We start from the raw sequence: 23,509 nt of genomic DNA, 5'->3' as shown, positions 1-23,509 counted from the left end.
TTTCTGTATGTGTCTGTGAGTATGTTTTCAGCTGAGATTGGTGGACTCAGTAAAGCAGATTAGGGAGGGCATCATCCAATCCATTGGGGGTCTAAACAAAACAAAAAGTGAAGACAGACAGAATTCACCCCTTCTTTTGCCTGAGTTCTTGAGCTGGGACATAAGTCTTTCCTGCCCTCAGACTGGTTCTCAGGCCTTTGAACTTGGACTGAATTGTACCTCTGGCTTTCCTTGGATCCCCAGTTTGCCAATGGCAGATCATGGGTCTTCTCAGCCTCCGTAATCATGCAAGTCAATTCCTTATGATAAATTTATCTCTGTATATGGTTCTGTTTCTCTATAGAACTCTGACTAATATAAGTATTAGCCTTAATTAGTACTAATACATTATCCTGTAGGACCCCAGAAGACCCTAGCTATTCTTCTTACATTATTATTATTGTGGTAAAATATACATAATGTCAAATTTACCACTTAAAATGTAAAATTCAGTGGTATTAAGTACATTTACAGTGTTGTACAATCATCACCCATATCCATTTGCAGCACGTTTTCATCATCCCAGCAGGAACTCTGTCCCCATTAAACAATAACTCCCCACTGCCTCTGGCAGCCACCCTTCTACTTTCAGTCTATGAATTTGACTGTTCTAGTTATCTCATATAAGTAGATTCATACAGCTTATGTCCTTTTGTGTCTGTCACATTTAATTTAGCATAATGTTTTCAAGGTTCATCGTATTTTAGCATGTGTCAAATTTTCATTCTTTTTTATGGCTGAATAATATTCCATTGTTGTATATACCACATCTGGACACTTGAGTAGTTTTTAATCCTCTGACTACTGTGAATAGTGCTGCTATGAACATTGGTCTACAATTATCTGTTTGAGTCTCTGCTTTCAATTCTTTTGGATAAATATCCATAAGTTGAACTGTTGAATCACATGTTAACTCTATGTTTAACTTTTTGAGGAACAGCCAAACTGATTTCCACAGTGGCCACACCATTTTACATTCTCACTGGCAATTCATGAGGGTTCCATTCTCCAAATTCTTGGCAACACTTGTTATACTCTACTTTTTTTTTAAAAAAAAAATAGCCATCCTAATGGGTATGAAATAATACCTCATTGTGGTTTTGATTCAATTTCCCTAATGATTAGTAACATTGATCATCTTTTTATGTGCTGATTGGCCATCTGAATATCTTCCTTAGAGAAATGTTTATTCAATTCCTCTACTCACTTTTGAATCAGATTGTTTGTTTTTTGAGTTGCAGAAGTACTTTATATATTCTGTATATTAATCCCTTTTCAAATATATTATTTGCAGGTATTTTCTCCCATTCTGTGGGCTGTCATTTCACTCTGCTTATAGTGTTCTTTGATGCAAAAAAATTACTTTTGATGAAGTTCTAATTATTTTTTCTTGTTTGCATGTGCTTTTGGTGTCAAGTCCAAGAAATTATTGCCAAATCTGGTATGAAGCTTTCCTCCTATGTCTTCAAAGAGTTTTATAGTTTTAGCTCTTATGTTTAGATCTTTGATCAATTTTGACTAAATTTTTGTATATAGTAAGATATGGCTTCAACTTTATTCTTCTCTATGTGGATAATCAGTTTTTCCAGCATCATTGAATGATCTTGGCACTAGTACTTAAAATTAATTGCCCACATATGTGAGGGTTTATTTCTCTATTTCTGGACTATCTTATTCCATTGATCTATGTATTTATGCCAGTAGCACACTGTTTTGATTATTGAGGTGCTGTAAAGTTTTGAAATTAGCAAATGTGAGTGCTCTAACTTGGTTCTTCTTTTTTTTTTTTCCAAGATTGTCTTGGTTATTCATGATTCCTTGAGATTTCATATAAATTTTTAGATGTGCTTTTCTATTTCTTCAGAAAACACACACACATCTGTAGAAATTTGATAGGCAATGCATTGAATCTATAGATTGCTTTGGATAGTGTTGACATCTTAATGATATTGCCTTTTGATCTATGAATAAAGGGATGTCTTTTCATTTATATGTGTCTTTTTAAATTCTTTGAGCAACGTTTTGTAGTTTTCAGTATACAAGTTTTTCATCTTTTTGGTGTTGAATTTTTTCAAACAAATTTTCTATATAAATTGAGGTGCTCATGTAGGTTTTTTCCTTTTTTCTGTTAATGTAGTATATTACATTGATTGATTTTTGCATGTTTAATCATTTTTGAATTTTGGAAATAACTCCCACTTGGCCATAACCTTTTTAATATGCTGTTGAACTCAGTTTGCTAGTATTTTGTTGAGAATTTTCCCATCAGTGTCCACAAAGCATATTGGTTTGTAGTTTTATTTTACCTAGGGTACCTTTGGTTTTGGCCCAGCTATTTTTTGTTGTTGGCATGATATAGGTCAATAAACCAGAGGAAGAATGACCACCACCCAACACTGTCATTTCAGCAAGGAGAGGAGAAAAAACATTTATCAGCTTCATTAACTGGCCCATCATCCTTCAACTCATCTTAAATTTTTCTTTTGTTATGATTACCAAATATATGCAAATTAAAATAAACATGGCTAAAAAGCTCGTGTAAAGTATAAGAGAAACTCTAGACTCATTATAGCCATCTGAAAGCAAACACAGAATATTGTAAAATAAATGAAGTTGGAAATATGTTGAATAGCACACATGAGTGTGAAATTGGGCAAATGGAAGCTCTTATTTAAATTACCAGGTAATCAGATGTTATAATCAGAGGGTGTGCCTGTGGCAAAGTAGTGACAAAGTCACATTGAAAAAGTAAAATGAAGTAGGTGAAATTAATTTTAATAATATATTTTATTTAACCCAATAATTCAAAATATTATCATTTTAAACAAGAAATTGATACAAAATTATTAATGTACTATTTAATAAACATTTCATGTTAAATCTTCAAAATCTTGTACATTTTACACTTACAGCACTTACCAATTTGGACTAGCCAGCTTTTATGTGCTCAATGACCACATGTGCCTACTATATTGGGCAGCCATTGGATCTTGCTTGTTCAGACCTGTTGCTCAATTTAATTTTTGAAAGCTTGACAGATGAAGTTGTCAGATTTTCTGGCCTCTGTTCTTAACAGAGCCAACCGTGTGCTTATAAACAAGGTGGTTCCTATAGGAAGATGTAACTCAGTCCTGAAGCCTTTGATTTATCTAATGATGTATTCCCTAGAAACAGCAAACATTGTCCAGAAACAAGTCCTCGGCAAGCATCTTGGCACTTACGGACAGGGAAGGAGGGCTGGTGGCTGAGTGTTTATGGCAGGTGAGCGCCTCAGGGAGTTTGTTGAGGATTTTAGGTTCACTGCATCCCGCAGGAGGTAGACTTTTGGAACAGTTGGCAGATGGGGAGCAAAACAGCAGGGAGTTTAAGAACAAAAGTTGAGTAGGCAGAGAAGTTGGCCTTTCCTCCTTCTCTTCCTGCCTGTGTGTGAGTCTGATGGAGGGGTGTGTGTATGACTGACGTCTGTCGGAAGGTGAGTGTCCTGGATTTCCAGTGTATACCATCGACAGCAGCTCACTCAGGTCCCTGTCTTGTTCTATATTTCCCTTTCATCTCACTTGTGTTCCACTCCCTCCCAAAAAACTCCCTTTAATATATTTAATATATGCCTTTGTCCTTAAAAGTTTGTGTGCTTTAAATTTACATAAGTGGTATTAAACACTTCTTTCTGCCCATTCTATCTTTGTCTCACTTATGCTATCCTTTCTTTTAATGCCTTTTCTCCTTAAGTTCTTTCCTTTCAGCCATTTGGCATTTATTGAATACCTAGTGTAAGCCAGGTACGGGGCTTCCACACCACAGACTTTGTTCCATTAAAGTCTTGTGAGAGTTCCAAGGATGGAAGTATATTTCTGATTTTGTAAAGGAATCAGCTCAGAGCAGTTAGGTAACCTGCCCACCATCATCACACAGCCAGCAACGTGGATTCACACTTCACCTTTCTAATTCCCAAATCCACACTCTTTCTGCTATTTCAAAACCCTTCTTGTTGTTCCTTAGGAAAAAATGTATGCCTCCCTCTCTCTAATGAAAAAAAATGATACAAACCAATTTGGCTGTCTCTTGGGACCTGGGTAATCTAGCTATCTGCAGATTTGGCGATAACACCAGCTAACATTTATTCAGTGTTCATGGGAGGCAGTTTGAGAAGTAGTTAAGAGCACAAACTTTGGAGCCTGGCCGATCCTAGCTCTGCCCCTAAGCCCTTAAGCATCTGGGCAAGTTATCAGCCCCTGCCTGGGGATAGAAGCCAATTTCTATGTGGTAGAGTGAGTGAATAGTAAGAAAATAGCGGCATGCCTTTTCATTCATTCACCCATTCATTCATTTGGCAAACATTTGACAAGTCTGCCTGTGCCAGGTGTTACTCTAGGAGCTGGTGATATAGAAGAGGACAAGATACAAAAAGTCTCTGCCCTGAGGAAGCTTATCTTCTAGTGACAGCATGTAAGAAAGCTGATTCCAAAGGAAGGATAGGGACCTCAACTTGAGGAGAGAAGAATCATAGGCAATAACTATAATTTATTGCTGTCTATTGTGTGCTTCTGATTAAATTCCATTCTCAAAAGGCAAGATTTCATTTCTTAACCGCTTTATTGAGGTGTAATTTGCATAATCTAAAATTCACCCATTTTAAGTCTACAATTCAATGGTTTTTAGTACATTTATAGAGTTGTGCACCTATCATCTCAATCAGTTTTGAATATGTCCATCACTCCATAAAGCTCATTCTAAGAGCAAGGTGCTGTTTTCGTTTTCTCAATCAATGAAGGAAGGTGACCTTTATGTGGGAGGAGCACTGACCTAAGGGCCAGGAGAACCAGGACCCGGTCCTAATTCTGCCACTATAGCCGCAGGCCAGAACCTTCTCACAGGGTCTCGAGTTCCTCACCTGTGAAATAGAGGGAGGGCAACGCTTACTAAGGTCCTTTATAGTTCTAGATCTTAAGATTTTATTTAAGGAAGGTCAGAGCATCTCTAGTAGTTAGGGAAGGCATTAGAGAAGAGATTTAAAATCTAAGAGGAAAGGAAATGTTGATGGGGAAATTATCAGAAGGAATTTATGTGGGGGGACATTGGGAATTAAGTAGTTCATCTTTTTCTTTTATTATTGACATTAGGAGCAACCAACCAGTTTCCATTATATTCCTTAGTTTTCTAAAAATGTTCGAAAGTATACAGCGTTGTTTAGCTCCTTGCTTCTTATGAATAGCGAATTAGGAGTACAAAATGCTCATGTTTTGAAAAATCTCTGTGAAGAGTTCACACCATGGGCTATCAGTGTTCTTTTTGCTGCTGGATATAGATTTGACTTTTTTTTTTTAAATATTTTTTTTCTTGATTTCAGAGAGGAAGGGAGAGAGAGATAGAAACATTAATGATGAGAGAGAATCACCGATCAGCCACCTCCTGCACACCCCTACTGGGGATCAAGCCGCAATCTGGGCATGTGCCCTGACAGGGAATTGAACTGTGACCTCTTGGTTCATAATTCGATACTCAACCACTGAGCCACACTGGCTGGGCTAACCTCACCATCTTTAATCAGATTAGAAAGCCAATTCCAAAAACACAAGAATAAATTCAGAAATGATATCCTTAAAATTCTATTCTTCTAGAGCCACTCTGGTACCAAAATCTGTATTAGTTAGAATTTTCCAGAAAGACAGAACCAATAGAAAATATACAGAACATAGTTAAGAAGAGATTTATTATAGGAATTTGTTCATGCAGTTAGGGATGCTGAGAAATTCCATGATCTGCCACCTGTGAGCTGGAGAACTGAGAAAGCCAGTGGTGCAATTCTGTCCCAGGCGAAGGCCTAAGAAGTGGGGGAGGATGGCTGATGTTATAAGTCCCAGTTTGAGTCTGAAAGCATAAGCTGAAGCCCAAGGGCAGAAGAAGAAGCTCAACCAGAGAATGAATTCACGCTCCATCTTTGTGCTCTATGTGGATCCTCAGTGGACTGGGTGATGCCCGCCCAGCTTGGGGAGGGCCTTCTGCTTTACTCACTTCACCAATTCACATGCTAATCTCTTCTGGAAACACCCTTACAGGCACACTCAGAAATAATGTGTTACCAGCTGTCTGGGCATCCCTTAGCCCAGTCAAGTTGATACATAAAATTAATAGTCACATAAGGCAGACTTTTAAGGGCCTTCAGATCCAGGCCAAGGATTTGATTCAGTTGACAACCATGGGGACAGCACTGAAAATTTTGCTTATTGTTTTTATATAACAGTAAATGATCCAAGACATGATGTTCTGGAACAAAGGCCCAAGTTTAAATCCTATCATCCTATTTGTGAATTTGATCAAATTAATGTCTATGATAATCTGTTTCTTTATCTATAGGTAATACAAACCTCACTGGGTTTAAGAAAGTTCATGGGTATGTGTGAACACATAATCATGTTTGGAACCAAGAATTTGATGTTTTAAAGTTATAAAAGCTATTTCATATATAAACTAGAGGCCCAGTGCATGAAATTCGTGCCTGGAGGGGGATTCCTCAGTCAGGCCTGCACCCTCTCTAATATGGGACCCCTTGGGGGATGTCCGGCTGCCAGTTTAGGCCCGATCCCACAGGCAGTCAGACATCCCTCTCGCAATCCGGGAAGACTGGCTCCTAACCACTTGCCCTCCCTGCTGGCCTGATCACCCCTAACCTCTCTGCCTGCTTGTCTGATCGCCCCTAACTGCCTCTGCCTGTCTGCCTGATCACCACTAACTGCCCTCCCTGCTGGCCTGATCTCGCCCATAACTACTTTCCCCTGCCGACCTGATCACTCCTAACTGCCTCTGCCTCAGCCCCCACCACCATGGCTTTGTCTGGAAGGAAGTCAGACATCTGGAAGATGGCCGGTCTAATATTACCCTTTTATTAGTATAGATAGATTATATAGGATAGGATTACTTAAATGGGGGTGAAAAGCCTTTTTCAGCAGGAGGAGATGCTCTTGGCAGACAAAAACACATAATCCCTATATCTGGACTGATAGCCAGCCATATGCACTATTCTGCCAAACTGGTTATTAAAAACTTGAATCACTTTCTTACACCTTACACCAAACAGCTGTTGCCCTTAAAACCCCTCCTCAGCCCCCACCTTAGATTCTGCCTTCGCAGTTCACCCAGAGTAGGTTCTGATTGGTTGGTTTCTATGCCAGTCAGCATCAAAAGCTCCACCTCCTAGGCAGCCATTGGCTCCTTGCAGTTCACCCAGATTTGGTTCTGATTGGTTGGTTTCTATGCCAGTCAGCATCTCCAGGCCTATCTCTGAGCCTGATCATAAAGGCAGGGCTGATCAGCAGCCACCCCAGACTGCTGGAAAGCAGGCTGAACTGCTGACCTCTGGGAGAGAGAGAGAGGCTTGGCTGCTAGTGAGGCCCGGAGAGAGAAGCAGGGTTTGATTCACCCTGCTTCTCTCTCTGGGCCTCGCCAGAAGGTGCTGCTGCTGCTGATCAGCCCTGCCTCTCTCTCTCTTCGAGAGGTCAGTAGTTCAGCCCGTTCGCTTGCTGTGTGCGCAGTCTGGTGTTCGGTTGAGCCTTCGGTCGTTTTGGGTGTTACAACCCTGGCTCTTTATATATATATATATATATATATATATATGTATATATATATATATATAGATATAGATATAGATATAGATATAGATATAGATATAGATATAGATATAGATATAGATATATAGATATTAATTTGGTGGCAATGTATTGAGTGGATTAGAGGGGAACCAGTAGTTCAATGTTTTTCAAAATATGATTCCTGGATCAATTGTGTCAGAATTACTTAAAATACTTTGTTCAAAATGTAGTGTTTTGAGCCTAGTCCCAATTCTGGTGAATCTAAATACTGGCTGGGCCCCGTATATCATCATTTTCACGTATTCTCAGGACATTTTTCTACACATTTAGGTTTGAGAACCACTGTGACTGTTAGCCCTCAGTAAATATTAGTTTTTTTTTGTTTGTTTTTGCTGCTGCTGCATATTATTATTGTAACATAGTTAAATCTTAATCCAGCTCTTGAACTGTTTGCACAAGTGAGTAGGGTTGGAATGAATGTGTAGGCTTTAGCCAGGTAAAGAAAAGAGGAAAGTTACCCAGTGCCAGGGCTGACCAGCAGCCCCTGAACGATGGATGAACAGATTACTCAGACGCAGTTTGACTGTGAAAGAGAGGGCTAAGGGGCCCCTGGCTCTAGTGGCCAGGGCAGCCTCTGTTGCTGGCCTCATTAGGCCTTTATTGGAATTTTTATCTTTTGATACCATCAGTAGGATAAGTAATCTTGGGAGGACACGTTTACATTGTCCTCTAGGCAAGGGCATCCAGGGATTAAGCATAAGGATTCCAGTAAACACCCCGGGGGTCTGCACAGGCACAGGCTTGTGTGGAAAGGTCAAGGAATAATTAGGGGTGCCGCCTTCGACACTCCCCTAAGTCTCCCCTAAGTCGGAATTCTGATAAACAGGGCAGGCGGCCTTCCCTTTTATCAGAATGTCCTCCTCACAAACTTTCCAGCCAAGTCTCATGCTTCCCAACAATCCACCTAGAACAAAGGCCTTGAAATATGGAAGAACATGGCTTTGGCAGGGAACTGTAACTAGTTCAGAATATGGTCATAATGAAAAGTGTGACTAGAGAGTAGTGAGAGTTGATGTTGGATGTTATATTGAAGAAGATGAAAAGGCAGTTTGAAGGTTTGGTTTTTTATTTTTTTATGATTTTTAATTTTTTACAAATCTTTATTGTTGAAAGTATTACATATGTCCCCCCCCCCATTGCCCTCTCCCACTCCCCTCCCAAAGCCTTCACCACCCTATTGTCTGTGTCTATGGGTTATGCATAACACATATGAGTTCATTGAATGATCTCTTCCCCCCTCCATCCTCCCCTGTCTTCCCTCTGAGGTTTGACAGTCTGTTCAATGTTTCTATGTCTCTGGGTCTATTTTTGTTCATCAGTTTATGTTGTTCATTACTCCACATATGAGTGAGATCATGTGATACTTATCTTACTCTGACTGGCTTATTTTGCTTAGCATAATGCTCTCTAGGTCCATCCATGCTGTTGCAAATGGTAAGAGTGCCTTCTTTTTTTTACAGCTGCATAGTATTCATTTTTTAAAATTTTATTTTATTGTTTAAAGTATTACAAATAGTAGTACATATGTCTCCTTTTTTTCCCCCATTGACCTTCCCCCCGGGCCTCCCCCTGCCCCCAGTGTCTTGCGTCCATTGGTTATGCTTATATGCATGCATACAAGTCCTTGGGTTGATCTCTTACCTACCTCCTCCCCCCCGCCACCCCCCCCCCCAATCCTCCCAGCGTTCCTGCTATAGTTTGACAGTCTGTTTGATGCTTCTCTGCCTCTGTATCTATTTTTGTTCATCTTACCTTATAATAGAGAAACATGCAAATTGACCGCACCTCCGCTATGCCCACGATTGGGCTGGCAGGAGGCTGGGGGCGGGACTCCGGGTGGCATATCCGCCGTTGAGAAGATCAAGATGGCGGTACCCAGTGGCCGGGCCCATGCCGCCACTCCCGGGGGTGCCTGGGGTGATCGGCACCCCGGGGGGCGTGGCCGGGCCCCTCCCGCCCCTCCCGGGGGTCCGGGGGTCGATCGGCCACCTGGGGGGGCGTGGCCCGGCCCCTCCCGCCGCTCCCGGGGGTCCCAGGGGCCGAGGCTTTCCGGGCCTTGGGCACCAGCGGGGAGCCTGCACCGATCGCAGGAAACCACTGGGGGTCGGCTCCTGCGATCCCTAGCAAGGATGTTGGGTGCCGCCGAGCCCAAGGCCACCGTCCGGGGCCAAGCCCCGACCCTGAAAAAGGCAGAAGGCGGTGGCCACAGCCAAGGCTTGGGTCCCTGGTGCCGGCAAAAAACTGGTGCAGGCAGCCAGGTGAATGAAGGTCTATTGCACGAATCTTCGTGCAAACGGGCTACTAGTCAGTTTATAATGTTCTTTATTTGAAGTTTTGGTTTTAAGCGACATAGGTCAGATTGTACTTAAGAATTGCTCTAGACTGGAAAGGATCAAAAAGAGGCTGCTGCGATAACCCGAGAGAAAAGTTATGAAGGCTGAAGTAAGACTTACGATGGAGGTGGTAGGAGCGAATAGACAGGGCTTGTTGATCAATACATTGTTGAGGGCCTGTGTGTGCATAGATGCAAGTCAGTGATGACTTCCAGGTTTTTCACAAGGGTAAGTGGGTTGGATGGGACTACCATTCCCCTAGCAGAGCAGAATCAGGAATGGGAGGGAAAGATGCTCTTGGATTTAGGTATATTACATTGGTGATATCTATGGGACATTGATGTGGGGGTATTTTATAAAAACCAAATGTGGGTCTGGTATTAAGAGAAGATACCTCAATTACAGAGGGAAGTCTGGAAGCCACCCATTTCTAGTGGAGGATTAAGCTATGGATATGCAGAAAAATTATTAGGAGCATATTGTTTATGTCATTGTCATTTGGCAAAAGCAGTTTCAAAATTAGCTAATAGAGGTAGACATCAGATTTCAGTGGCTTTATAGTTACTGGTAAGTGGACAATGAGTAAGAAAAGACCGTGAATGCAGACTACTTAATTTTAGGAAAAAAAAGTTTCTTAACTTCCCTATATAACTTTTCTTTTAAAAGAACTGAAGTATATTAAATATCATTGATTTAAAACATCTAAATGCACATATCCAATGGCATGGAAATGGAAAAAGAGAAATGTCTCCTAGGGGATTTTGGTCCTGGACATACATCTTCCAATGGCAAGGAGTGTCTTCCTCCTTTTATCCACACTCGTGGTGCCTTGCAGTACCCGGCAGCTGCACAGTAGAGAGCTTTACTGATCGGATGGATAGAGGATATACAGGCCCAGCCTTTTTGGTTTTCAGTGTTTTGTTGTTGTTGTTGTCCCCCTCCCTCCAATTTCAGATTAAATGAAAAGAGAATTTAAAGACACCATGTTAACATATTGATACTAAGAATGATAATTTTAATTTTCAAATAGCCTGTCATTTTTCAAGTTTGCTAGGATTGTGTTTCTCTCTCTCTCTCTCTCTCTCTTTCTCTCTCTCTCTCTCTCTCTCTCTCTATATATATATATATATATATATATCCTACATAATAAAAGAGTAATATGTAAATTACCATCACTCCGCTACGCCCACGATTGGGCCAGCGGGAGGCGCAGGGGGCGGGACTAGGGGTGGCCGGGGTGGCTGATTGGGCTGGCAGAACGCTGAGCTCGCGTCGCCAGCAGCCGTGCGAGCTCAGCGTCTGTGCCATGGCTGTGCTGCAGCACAGAAGGGGCCTCTGGGAAAGCGAGCCCACGTCCTGCTGCGGACCATCAAAAGTGGGGAGTGAAAGCGGGGGAGCTGTCTGTCTGTCCGCTCCAGCACCAGGCCTTTCAAAAGCAGTGTCTGTGGAGCGTGCTAGGCTTTGCGGGGCAGTGGATATGGCCTGGATGGCAGGTTAGGCCTAGGGGACCCTACACGTGCATGATTTAATCATGCACTGGGCCTCTAGTATATATATATATATATATATATATATATATATATATATATATATATATATATATATTCCCTTCCTCATAATTTGAGCAGAGCATTTTATCTAAATATTTTAGTATCTTGTGGAGCTTGGCAATGAGTTAGGATTTTCAAATTTGAATGTCGACACTAGATAATAAACACACAGGATCCTTTGGGGATGTATGTAACACTGCTCAGAGCCCTTGTACGTTTGATGGAGATTCCACTTAGAAGGCCCGAGTTCTCTGAAGGCAGCCTCCTAGCAGCAGGGGCTGGGCCAGGAGTCGGGCCAGTGGCTTTTGGCCAAATGGTTTCTGAAAATGGGCCATATTAATAAATATTTAATGCTCCTCCTTCTTATACGGCTGCTACAAAGTGATGTCCTCTTTGTGAAGCTCTTGTATTTGGTGCTGTTTTCCTTGATGGTTCCCATGGAATTTTTTTATTCTGTGTTGCATTATCTCCATTTATCTTTTCCCAATGCTTCCTCTAAAGCCTCTGATGTAGTGTCCATTTTCTGGTTCCTGAACTAATAAAATGTATAGCAGTTGCTCTCACAGAGCTATATTTTAAAGCGTAAAATATAAAAAGAAAAGGGAGAAAGCTGTTCTCTATGGTAAAGAAGAGTAAGTGGTAGAGGGATGCAACCTTCAGCTGATTCTGTTCAGTCGGTCATCCCTGACCATGTGATGGTAAAGGTTTCAGGTGAACTTTATGAGCACAAGTGTTTGATCCCTCCAGGCACTTAAGTGACATGTGCATTAAGTAAGTAGCTGGCTCATTATAAGTGACCAATTCATGTTGTTACACAAGAAATATTTAGTCAATGGTCTAAGCCAGACATTGTTTAAGGCTCTGAAAAAATATTAACAGTGGTTCCTGCCTTTAAAAGTCGCATAATATAGTAGGGGGAGTGACAGGCATGTAATACCAGGAAACTGATAGGTGGAATTACAGGGTTGTGTACATTATTCCACCTGTAACATTGCCTTGTACTTTTTTGTTATAGGAAAAAAGGAGGGGAGCTTTAGCTGTTTCTTGTGGGTCAGGAAGTTTCTACAGGAGAAATAGTGGTGGGGCTGAGGTTTAGATGATGAGTGGGAATTCACCAGGTGGAGAAGAACATTCAAAAAGGAAGGATGAGTGGACACAAAGAAATGATAAGATTATGTAGTCTGATATGGCTGGAGCCAGGGCACTGGTGGGGAGGGGCGGTAGGAGATGAGGTTGGGAAGGCAGTGGTCAGATCATGTAGACTTTATACCAGTGATGGGCAACCTTTTGAGCTTGGTGTGTCAAACTTCGCCAAAAAACTGAGCATAACTCGGGTAGTGTGTCACTTTGAGGAAAAAACATTATTTTGCAAATGTTTCATCCTCGGCATGCGGCCGCCTCAGCGGCCACGTGTCATCAGAAATGGCTACGCGTGTCAGTGCTGACACGCGTGTCATAGGTTCGTCATCACTGCTTTATACTCTCTTCTAATGGGAGTGGGTGCTGCGTTACAAGCCTCAGTGAAATGGAGGATTTTAAGCAGGGGGTTCATATTTATATTTTAGAAAGACATTTTGGAAGGAAGGTGTCTTTCTAGATTTTATTGGGCAGGTATCAGATGACTCTGGCACCTTGCCCCACACTACTTCACTGGCCTCGGAAGTGCACGGTGGTGGATGGGAGCCAGTGCGTAGATGATCTCCTGGTCCGTCCTCAGTGAAAAACTGGCAATCTGCATGTTCCTGAGGAGTGGGCTTGAGCCTCAGCTACCTACAGAAGTGATCTGAGTAACTCATCCTTACGTTGGTTTTTGCTCCTCCCATCACTGTTCTGGCTCCCTTATTCCTGCTGCCTTGAGTGCCTCCCAAATGAACTACCTGCTCACAGGTTCCTCGTCAAACTCTGCTTTGGAGAAGGGAGGAAGGAGATCCAGGCCGGGACCTCAGGTGCCAATGAGGAAGCTCTTGTTCACATAAAGATGATAAAGGATCAAAGCAAAACGTTAACTGTCAGGATGTCAAGTACGAGGCAAATCAAAATGTCCGGATGGCCAATTTGCTGTGAAGGGGGAGTAGAGGGAGGGATTTCTGATGTCTCTTGGGTTGCTGGTAGGGATGGTGGTATCACTGACCAAGCTGAGGAATAAAGCTTCTCCAGCAGAAACGGTGGCTGGGTTGAGTTTTAGATGATGAGTAGGAATTCACCAGGTGTGTGAGTGGGAAGATCATGGGCTCCACTTTTCACATAAAGAATCTGGGGCACTGTGGGAAGTGCGGGCAGAAAGGGTTAGTAAGAAGTTGGATTCTAGAGGCTGGAGTTCAGGAAAGAGGTCTATGCTTGGCAGTTTGTAACTCATGAAAGTACAGGAAGGACAGGGTGCCTGCATTTATTGAGTGTCTAACATCAGTTAAATGTAGCTCGGTTCCCAGGTTTTCAGAGGAAAGGGCAAGGTACAGTTGAGAGTGCCATGAAAATGTCTCTATTTCCTACATCAGACTGTTCCCATCACTCTTTTTTTAAAAAAAAAAACTAGAAGAATATTCTCTCCTTAACTTCAAGTCCATAAAAGAAGCTGCAAAACTGTTATTTTCTGTAGCACTTGAGGTCTTCCTCCCTGACATATGTCATCAGTTTGGCTTGAATAAACTCAAAAATTCAAAATAAATGAAGGCTCATGATGAAGACAAAGGTCCTCTCTGAGGTAGGCAGACGGGCATGTTCACAGGTCAGGTGCACGGAGAGGCCATTGGAAGGTGCAAACTGTTCAAGGACGGAGTGTGCTGGGGACTGAGGAGACCTGCCGGAAGTGGGGGGAGGTTTATCGGCTCTGCCAGCATGAGCAGAATGTTCTTATTCTCCCCCTTGCCCCTCTTTCTGGCGAACTTCTACTCATCCTTCACGTTTTCTCTTAGGTCAATGGATCCTTGAATTCATGACCAGCAGGAAGACTTCCCTTCACTCCCAGTCAGGGTTGAGTGGTCCCCCTGTGATCTCCTAGCAATTCAGGTACATCTACGTGTATCACTGTGCAGGGAAAATGGTGACATGCCTGCCTCCTCAGATACACGATACGTTCCTTGAGGACAGGGACCAAGGCTTATGTCATTTTGTATCCTCAGCGTCTGACATGTAACAGGCACTGTTAAAATTAATCATTGTTGAAAATAACTGAGAATGAACCCAGGGACACATATCAGGTAGGGGTGGGTAAAAGACACTTGAGGAGACTCGGAAGGAGCTGCTAGAGAGGAAGGAGGCAGTCATAAGCGACAGCCTTTAAAAGTAATTAACAGTGCCTGGAAGAAACTGGTAAGTGCTATGGGAAAAAGGAATATGCTTAGGAGGGTGGTTCTGTTCTGCTTAGGAATGTAGGGAGCACAGTCCCTGTGGGAGGGTTGGGAAGGGGCATGCTGCTCAGCCCTCACCCCCCCAGTGTGTCCGTCTGAGCAATCCTGTATTTCCCGCCACAGACCCCGGGATCTGCTGGACCTTTCCCTACTGGTGGTTTTCTCTGCTAGTACTGGGTCTAGAGTACAATACAGTTTATCCCACATTTTTTAAAAAAAATATATTTTATTGATTTTTTTACAGAGAGGAAGAGAGAGGGATAGAGAGTTAGAAACATCGATGAGAGAGAAACATCGATCAGCTGCCTCTTGCACACCCCCTACTGGGGATGTGCTCACAACCAAGGTACATACCTTTGACTGGAATCGAACCTGGGACCCTTGAGTCCGCAGGCCGACGCTCTATCCACTGAGCCACACCGGTTTCAGCTATCCCACATTTTTCTTGCATTTTCTGGGGATTTACTGCTACGAAAACTTTTTAATGTTGGAGACGTTTACAAATGTTCAAGAAGTCTCAAAAAGTTGCCAGCCTCAGTAGCTGATGGCCTCCCTTTCAGTGTGTGCCCCCGTGCAGCCTTTCCTCAAACCTCCAACACTCCCTCGTGACCCCTTCCTCCCAGGTGATGGGTGGGGGGCCTTCCCCCTTCACTGAGAAAACAGGGATGCCCGCAGAAAGAGTGGCTTTAGCTTTCACCCTCCCCATCTCCATGTGGCCACCTCCAGTGACCAGTTTTCATGGCTCCCTTTGTCTGGTCTTCTAGGAACCCTGGACACGTTTCACTGCCCCTCCTTCATGGAACTTCTCCCACCAGCAGCTTCCACAAGCTCCTCTGACCACATGTGTGACGCCTTTGCTGCCCCATTCCCGCAGAGCTCCGCCCAGCCGCCAGTTCCTCCTGTCACCGGCTTCTGATTTAGAGTCTAGTGTTCATGTCCTAGTGTGAGGGGAGCTGGGAAGGTTTCTCATATTTTCACTTAATACGGGGCAGGCATGTTGTGTTTCATATGGCGGAGAGGTCCTCCAACATGAGAAGGTTAAAAAAAATTAACAATTGTTATTCTTGACCTAGGGAAGTTTAAGTCATTGATATAATTCCTTTAGTACCCAAGCTTGTGATGTCTGGATGCCTATTAGATTTATGGGATATACTGACATCTCTAATTTTTAAAATGTTTTTTATTTATTTCAGAGAGAGGAAGGGAGAGGGAGAGAAAAACATCAATGATGAGAGAGAATCATTGATTTGCTGCCTCCTGCATGCCCCCTACTGGGGGTTGAGCCTGCAAACCGGGCATGTGCCCTGACCAGGAATGGAACCTTGAACTCCTGGTTCATAGGTCAATGCTCTTCTCAACCACTGAGCCACACCAGCCAGTATCTAATGTTTTTGTTTTTAAATGAGCTAAGAATCAGAAAAGAGCAAAAAGAACAAAAAAGCAAAAAGAAAAGTTGACAAAAAACAGAGAGGTAAAAATACCATAAAGAGTTATTGACAAGAGGACACCAGAAGAGTAAGAAACCTGTTTCTTAGGTAAAAGCAATCACATAGGCTAAATTCCAGAATGTCCACTCTGGGAGAACTGAAAAAAAGAAACCAGAAAAGGGATATGGCAACACCATCACCCCTCACCTGGGGGTTCAGTGATCACTAGTCTCCCAGCTGCCACTCTTGTTTCTGGCCTCAACACTGATTTCTAAAACTATACATTGGATCATGTCACTCTGTGCATTAAATCCTCCAGTGTCTTCCCGTTGCTCTTAGAATACCTCTAATCTCATCATGATGGCCCAGAACAATTTCTCTTAACTTCCTTTATCTTCACTTGCCCGCCTTTTCTTCCAGTCCTTCTTTTTCTTCTTTAACCTGTCAGGCATGTTCTGGCTTTGGAACCTTGGCAGTGCGGGCCCCCCTGACCCTTGCGAGCCTCCTTTCCATGAAACCTCAGCTTGACTCCTTGACTCCTCAGAGACCCCATCTCTGACCTCTGTGTCCCAGGCAGCCATCTCCATCACAGTGCCTTACTTTGCTTCATCTGTGGTTCCCCACTCCTGTGATGTAAGTTGTACTGGAAAAGGACTTCTCTAGGCACATTCCCAATCATATCACCAACAGCCAAATCAGCACGAGGCACAGTGATTAAATTTCTAAATGTGAAGTCTCCATGGCAAAATTATTGTGAATTGAATCTATAAAGTCAAACACAATATTTGTTGAAGAAATGACTGAATTAGTAATAGCAGTTTTAAAGTATAAAGCACAATGCTAATAAATAGAAAAATCTTTATGTGGACAAAATGGAAAACTTGTATAATCAGTAATAAAAAATAAATTTTAAAATTGTCTTAAAGATTTGTTTTCCTCAAATTTCAGAATAGAAAACTGTAGCCCAGCCTCACTTTTGCCATAGATGTGAAATCCTACATAAAATAGTAGCAAATTAAATTTAACAGCACACTTAAAGAATAATTTACTGTGAGAATGCAAAATTTATGACAGGAAAAGAAATGTATTAATAAACCCAACCAGTAACTCAAAAAGGGGAAAAAAAAATCTCAGGTGCTGAAGAGATTTTTATGAAATTCAGAGTTCTTGCCTTATTGAGATAAGAAAAATCCTTCAAACACTAGGGATCTGAAGGTGTACATCTGGGATAGAATATATTACACTACTAAACAACAGCTAACTTAAATGTGAAACCGTAGAGGTATTTCCATTACATAGGGGGGAAAAACCCAATAATGTCTGCTATCACTATTATTATTCACCATTTTTTACAAGTTCTGGCCAATGCAATTTGATAGCAAATAGAATAAGGAGGAAAAAATTACGGCCAATATTGTTGTTTACCTACAAAAACACCAAATAATCAAAAAAGCATTTTATTTGATATGGTTCAGTAAAGTAATTGAATACAAATAAATATCTAAAAATTGCTGCTTCTATACCAGCAAATTGCTGCATCCTTTACCTGGTCTGAAACAAGTGGTCTGTCGTAATTCAGAAGTGGAACCAGAGCTTTTTTCACTAAGAAAAGATTATATTCCCTGTTGATTGTGGCTTTGCTTCTTTCTCACCCTGGAGTCTGAGGAAGCTGCTCTACTTAAAACTGATCTTAAAGGTAAGAATCACTTAGATAAAGTAGGGGTTGTGTGTGTGTGTATGTATCGGGGTGGTGGTAACATACAATGAAGCATTTTTGTGTTGTTTAAAGGGTGGCTTGCTGCCGGAAGCTAATTCCAGCATGTCAGCAGGGCTGAATCATCTGGAGTGGCTGAGGGCATTTCCCCACACCTGAAAAGGATGCAAAATGATTGCTTGCTGCCAGACAGCTGGGGGCATTTCAGTCTACATGTTATTGCCTCCTGCTGGCCAAACACCTGAACAGCCGAAGGCAGTTCCCCCAATCTGACAATGGATTCTGTGTACTAAACCTTGGCCTTTGATGTGTATGTCTACCTTGCCTTAGGACAATTTGTGTTAATAAAGAGCAAGGGGTCCTGAGACAGGGAGGACTTGGTTCCTTTAGCCAGGCTCCCCTGGCCCCCCAAAATGCCTTCCAAAATTATGTTTCGTCTCTGGACTCTTTAATCATTTACAGCAGCCCCTTCTCCAGATTCCTGAACCCTTCTAGATGCTGGAATAAGACCTCTGGTATTAGCTTGCAAAAAGAATTACTTAAGGAATCAATATTAACTGGTGCAGTTGAGTAATTGACGACCTTTAGGTATTCCTTTTTGGAAAAACAAATCAAGAGAGTATCGATCTCTGAAAGTGAAGATCACACAACGCAATGGGATTGAGTGGAAGAAAAAGGTGAAGTGAGGTGGCACCTTCTTCTGGAGCAAAGGCAGCAAGGCATTATGAGTTTAACAGTCTTTACCTTTCACCAGAGCAGACATTACCGTCCAGAGGCTTCAGTTTCCAAGGAAAGAGCAACACATACATAGGGTGCAAAATCCTGTTGCTTTCACGTCCCATGTTCTGTCCCTCCCAGTTAAATGAGAGAGTTTCTGTCAGTAGGTCATCTTCTGTGCTTTAGACACCAGTTAGCCTGTGGGCTGCTGCTGGCCTCAGGCCCTGATCACATTTTCCCAGTCTTTGATGTTGTGTGTACATATTTGTTGGGATCAGGTTGCTGTCTTCCCTTGGAATGAATGATCCTTGTTTATGAGAGCATGTCATATGTACAATTTTTGCTGTTGTAATATCTCTTATTTTTGTTTGTTGATTGTTTAATGACCTTACTTGGACTAGTGGAATGCTACTGTTCTACCTAACTCTACTTCCCCTTTTGCTCTTTTTAATACATTTTATTGCTCTATTTTAATTTTGCTTGTGTATTCATTTATTCTTTTAATTCACATATATTAACCATCTACCATGGAATTTAGTGGTGCTTAGGCCAAATCCAGAGAAAAAACCAACTTTGTCCTTATTGAAACACACTTTGCGTTTTATCAGTACTTTAAATCTCAATGTGGGTAAGTTTTAGATTCTTTCTTAAGAGAATAGAGAAGGGAGAGAGAATAAGAGATTTTGGTGCAGGCTGGTGTGACTCATTTGGTTCGGCATGGTCCTGTGCACTGAAAGGTTGCTGGTTTGATTTCCGGTCAGGGCACATGCCAGGGTTGCAGGCTAAATCCCTGGTGGGGGCGTGCAGGAGGCAGCTGATGAATGTTCTGCTCTCACATAGATGTTTCTCTTTCTCTCCCCTCTCCCTTCCCCAATTCTCTAAAAATCAATAAAAAGTTTTTAAAAAAAGAATAAGAGATTTTGGAATTCTAAATATAGTAAAAAGCATATAGAAAGTGTCCCAAGCATCTGAGGGGATGGCTATTAACTTTGGTAATTTCTCTAATGTCAACAGAAAAAGTTGTTCTTAAATCCCATACACTTTAAAGATGATTGAGCTACAGGATCTCAATACCAGAGAAAATTTTGGCATCATCCTGTAGATGTTTACTTAGGTTGAGTTTATAAAACTTATAAAAGGCCGATGAAATTGGAACTGATCTTTCCCAATCAGTACCCATTCCTGCCTCTTTCTAACACTAGGCTGTTGGGTTTTAGGATGGGGCTAAGTCTTGTTCATCATTATTCCTGGTGCCCAGCACTCTGCCTAGGACCGTGCTAATTTCGAATAAATATTTGTTGATTGATTTAACATAAAAAATAGTGCATGGTGGCCTAGAATGTCCACATCCCCTTTCAAATTAAAGCCTGATTCCTTCTTATTGGGGGATCCCATGAAAATAGATGCTTGTAGGGTAAATTGTAACTGCTTTTACAGGAAATCAAGACTTGGGGAAATTGTTTCTTTTGACCCCAATTTTCTACAATGTCATTAAAGTTTATGAGGGAGATGACAGAGCCAGTAAACCTCCCCAACACACCCTGTCCTTAAATGGCTGCACCTTCCAGTGACTTCCCAGTGCGCTTGGAATACAATCTAACCCCCTCACAGCACATGTGACCTTTGCTGGGCGGCCTCCCTCTTGTGTGCTGCTGTGCTAGAATGTGATGAAAGGAACCTTTGTCCTCATCTTTTCTTAGCAAAGATAAAATCCAATACACTGTCAAAGCCATGATATTACCACTTTAGTATACAAATGCTCACTTCTTGAACAAGACAGAGATGGGAAATGAAACAGTGGGATACCAGAAGAAGGGGCACGTTCACAGCACCCTGGGCCTCATCTCCCCCTTCCTCCGAAGGCCTGGGAAAAGAGCTATGCCTGTTGGTAAATTGGCCTTGAAGAGCAGGGCCCTCATTGTGCTGAGCTGGGTTTCCCACTGAGCTGCCACTCAAAGGGCAGCGTGACTGGAAGCCAACAACCCTGTTGCCATGGCCAAACAAGCATCCAAGTACCATCTCCACTGAGAAACAGCTGTGGGAAAATGCGGCTGCTCTCACCAGCATCACCAGGGGCGTCTTTACCAGCACCTTGGGACTAAAACTCTAAATCCCCTTTCTGCTCCCATAACGTAGGATTAGCTCTGCTGGTGGTGGGTTAAATTTCATCAGGTAGCCAAAGGCAAAAGAGAAAACTCTGTATTGATCATCCTTTCTTGAATCTAGTTATGTACTGGAGGAGAACATGTGATTCAAATTCCTGACCTGTCATTGCAAATGCAATTCCCAGTTCAGGGGTGTGTTCAATTGGGATTACCCAGGAGAAAAGGGAGCAAATTTGAAACTCAAAATTTAAATTAAATCATAGTCTAGTTAATGTTTAAAATTAATTACTTCATGTACAGTCACTGGTAATTTCAAAATCTTAAATCCCCAATCTGAGGTAATTAGCTTTTGGTAAAGTCATTATCTGCTTTTGATTTCATTTGTGTCATCTGAAATTCTCTTTGAAGTAACAGGATCCAGATGTTGTTAAGCTTGGGCCTTTTTTTTCTTCCAGTTTTCTATTCCTTGGTCTAATAAAATGAATATTTTAGCTTTGAGCCATATACATTTTTAGGAAATGTTTCATTTTAGAATAGGCTTAGGTTTACGGAAGAGTTGCAAAGATGGTACAGGGAATTCCATATATTCCATACCTGGTTTCCCCTCTTGTCAACAGCTACCATTACAATGACACATGGTCACAAATAGGGAACTAACATTGGTACACTATTATTGAACTGTTAGTTTTCCCCTAATGCTCTTTTCTGTTCCAGGATCTCATCTAGGCTACTGCATTACATTAGGTGTCAAGTCTCCTCAAACTCCTTTGTTCTGTGACAATTTCTCAGTTTTCCCTTGTTCTCCATTACCTTGACAGTTTTGAGGAGTACTGGTCAGTATGTGCTGAATTTGAGATCTGTCCCTCTATTTTGAATTGTCTAATGTTTTTCTCATGATTAGACAGAGATTATGTGTTCTTGGGAGGAAGGGCAAGAGGTAAAGTGCCATTATAATCACACCATATCAAGTGCACATGTTATTAACATGATTTATCACTGTTGATGTTGAACTTGATCACCTAGCTGAGGTGTTTGCCTGGTTTCTCCATTGTGTTAGTCGGGGATCTTCAGAAAAACAAAACCATTAAGATCTCTCTCTCTCTCTCTCTCTCTCTCTCTCTCTCTCTCTCTTTTTCTGTATCTACACACTTATAGCCTATTACTCATATATATTATAAAGTATTATTTATTTTATTATTTATTATATTAATACTAGAGGTCCTCTGCATGAAAATTCATGCACTGGAGTGGGTGGTCCCTCAGCCCAGCCTGCCCCCTCTCACAGTCCAAGAGCCCTCAGGGGCAGGAGGCGACGTCCCCATCACACCTCTGCTGCTGCTGCCACTGCCTGTAGCGCAAGCCTCGGCAGACCCTGGTTACCTGAGCCTCGGGTGGCCCTGGGCGACTGGGTAGCCACCATCCAAGGCTTGCCTGTGCCTTGGGCTGGCCCTGGGTGGCTGGGCAGCTGAGATTGAGGCTTGCCTGTGCCTTGGGCGTCAGCTGGGCAGCCGCCATCCGAGGCTCGTCTGCGCCTCTGGCCAGCCCTGGGCAGCTGGGCAGCCACCACCTGAGGCTTGCCTGTGCCTTGGGCATCGGCTGGGCAGCTGCCATCCGAGGCTTGCCTGTGCCTTGGGCCAGCCCTGGGCGGCTGGGAAGCTGCCATCCGAGGCTTGCCTGCACCTTGGAACAGCCCTGGGTGGCTGGGCAGCTGCCATCCGAGGCTTGCCTGCACCTCAGGCTGGCCCTGGGCAGCTGGGGGGCTTAGGGGACTGGGGGATTCCAGAGCCAGGCGCACAGAGTGGCCAGACCCGCCTGGGGGAAGGCCCAGCTCTGCTGTGTGCCTGCCGCCTGGCAGGGCTGAGGGGACTGGGCACCACCATCTTGTGGCTGTGGGCACCTCCATCTTTGAGGGCATGGCAGTCAATTAGCATATTTCTTCCTTATTGGCTGTGGGCGCCACCATCTTTGTGAGGGTCAATTAGCATATTCCCTCTTTATTAGATAGGATTGTAATGATATAAAATTTTACTTAATTTATTAAATATAAGATGTTGACTTACATGATTATGGAGGCTAAAGAGCCTCGTGATCTTCAGTCTGTAAGCTTGAAACTCATAAAGGGAAGAGGTGTAGTTTGAAGGCCTGAGAGCCAGAGAACCAATGGTGTAGATGGTGCAGATGATGGCCCAGTTGACAAGTCAGGCAGAAAGTGAATTCAGCCTTCCTCCACTTTTTTGTTCTATGTAGGCTCTCTACAGATGAAATGATGCCCATCCACTTTGGGGAAGGTCATCTGCTTTACTCAGTCCACCATTCAAATGCTAATCTCTTCTGAAAACACCCTCACAGACACACCCAGAAGTCATATTTAACCAGATATCTGGGCATCCTGTGATCCAGTCAAATTGTTGCATAAAATAACTCCATATCCTCTGTGGAGTTACTTTTTCCCGCCTTCCAAACTCTACTGTTTGGAAGCAAGTCACTAAACACAGCCCATACTCAAGGAGTAAGGAGTTCAACTCCACCTCTTTGAAGGGGTAATAGCTAAAATTATTTGGAATTCTTTTTTTAAATATATTTTTTATTACAGTTGACATGCAATATTATATTATTTTCAGGTATACAATA

This window comes from Cnephaeus nilssonii (assembly GCF_951640355.1).
Source record: "Cnephaeus nilssonii genome assembly, chromosome: 6".
NCBI lineage: Eukaryota > Metazoa > Chordata > Mammalia > Chiroptera > Vespertilionidae > Cnephaeus > Cnephaeus nilssonii.
Note: the sequence above shows the minus strand (reverse complement) of the source record.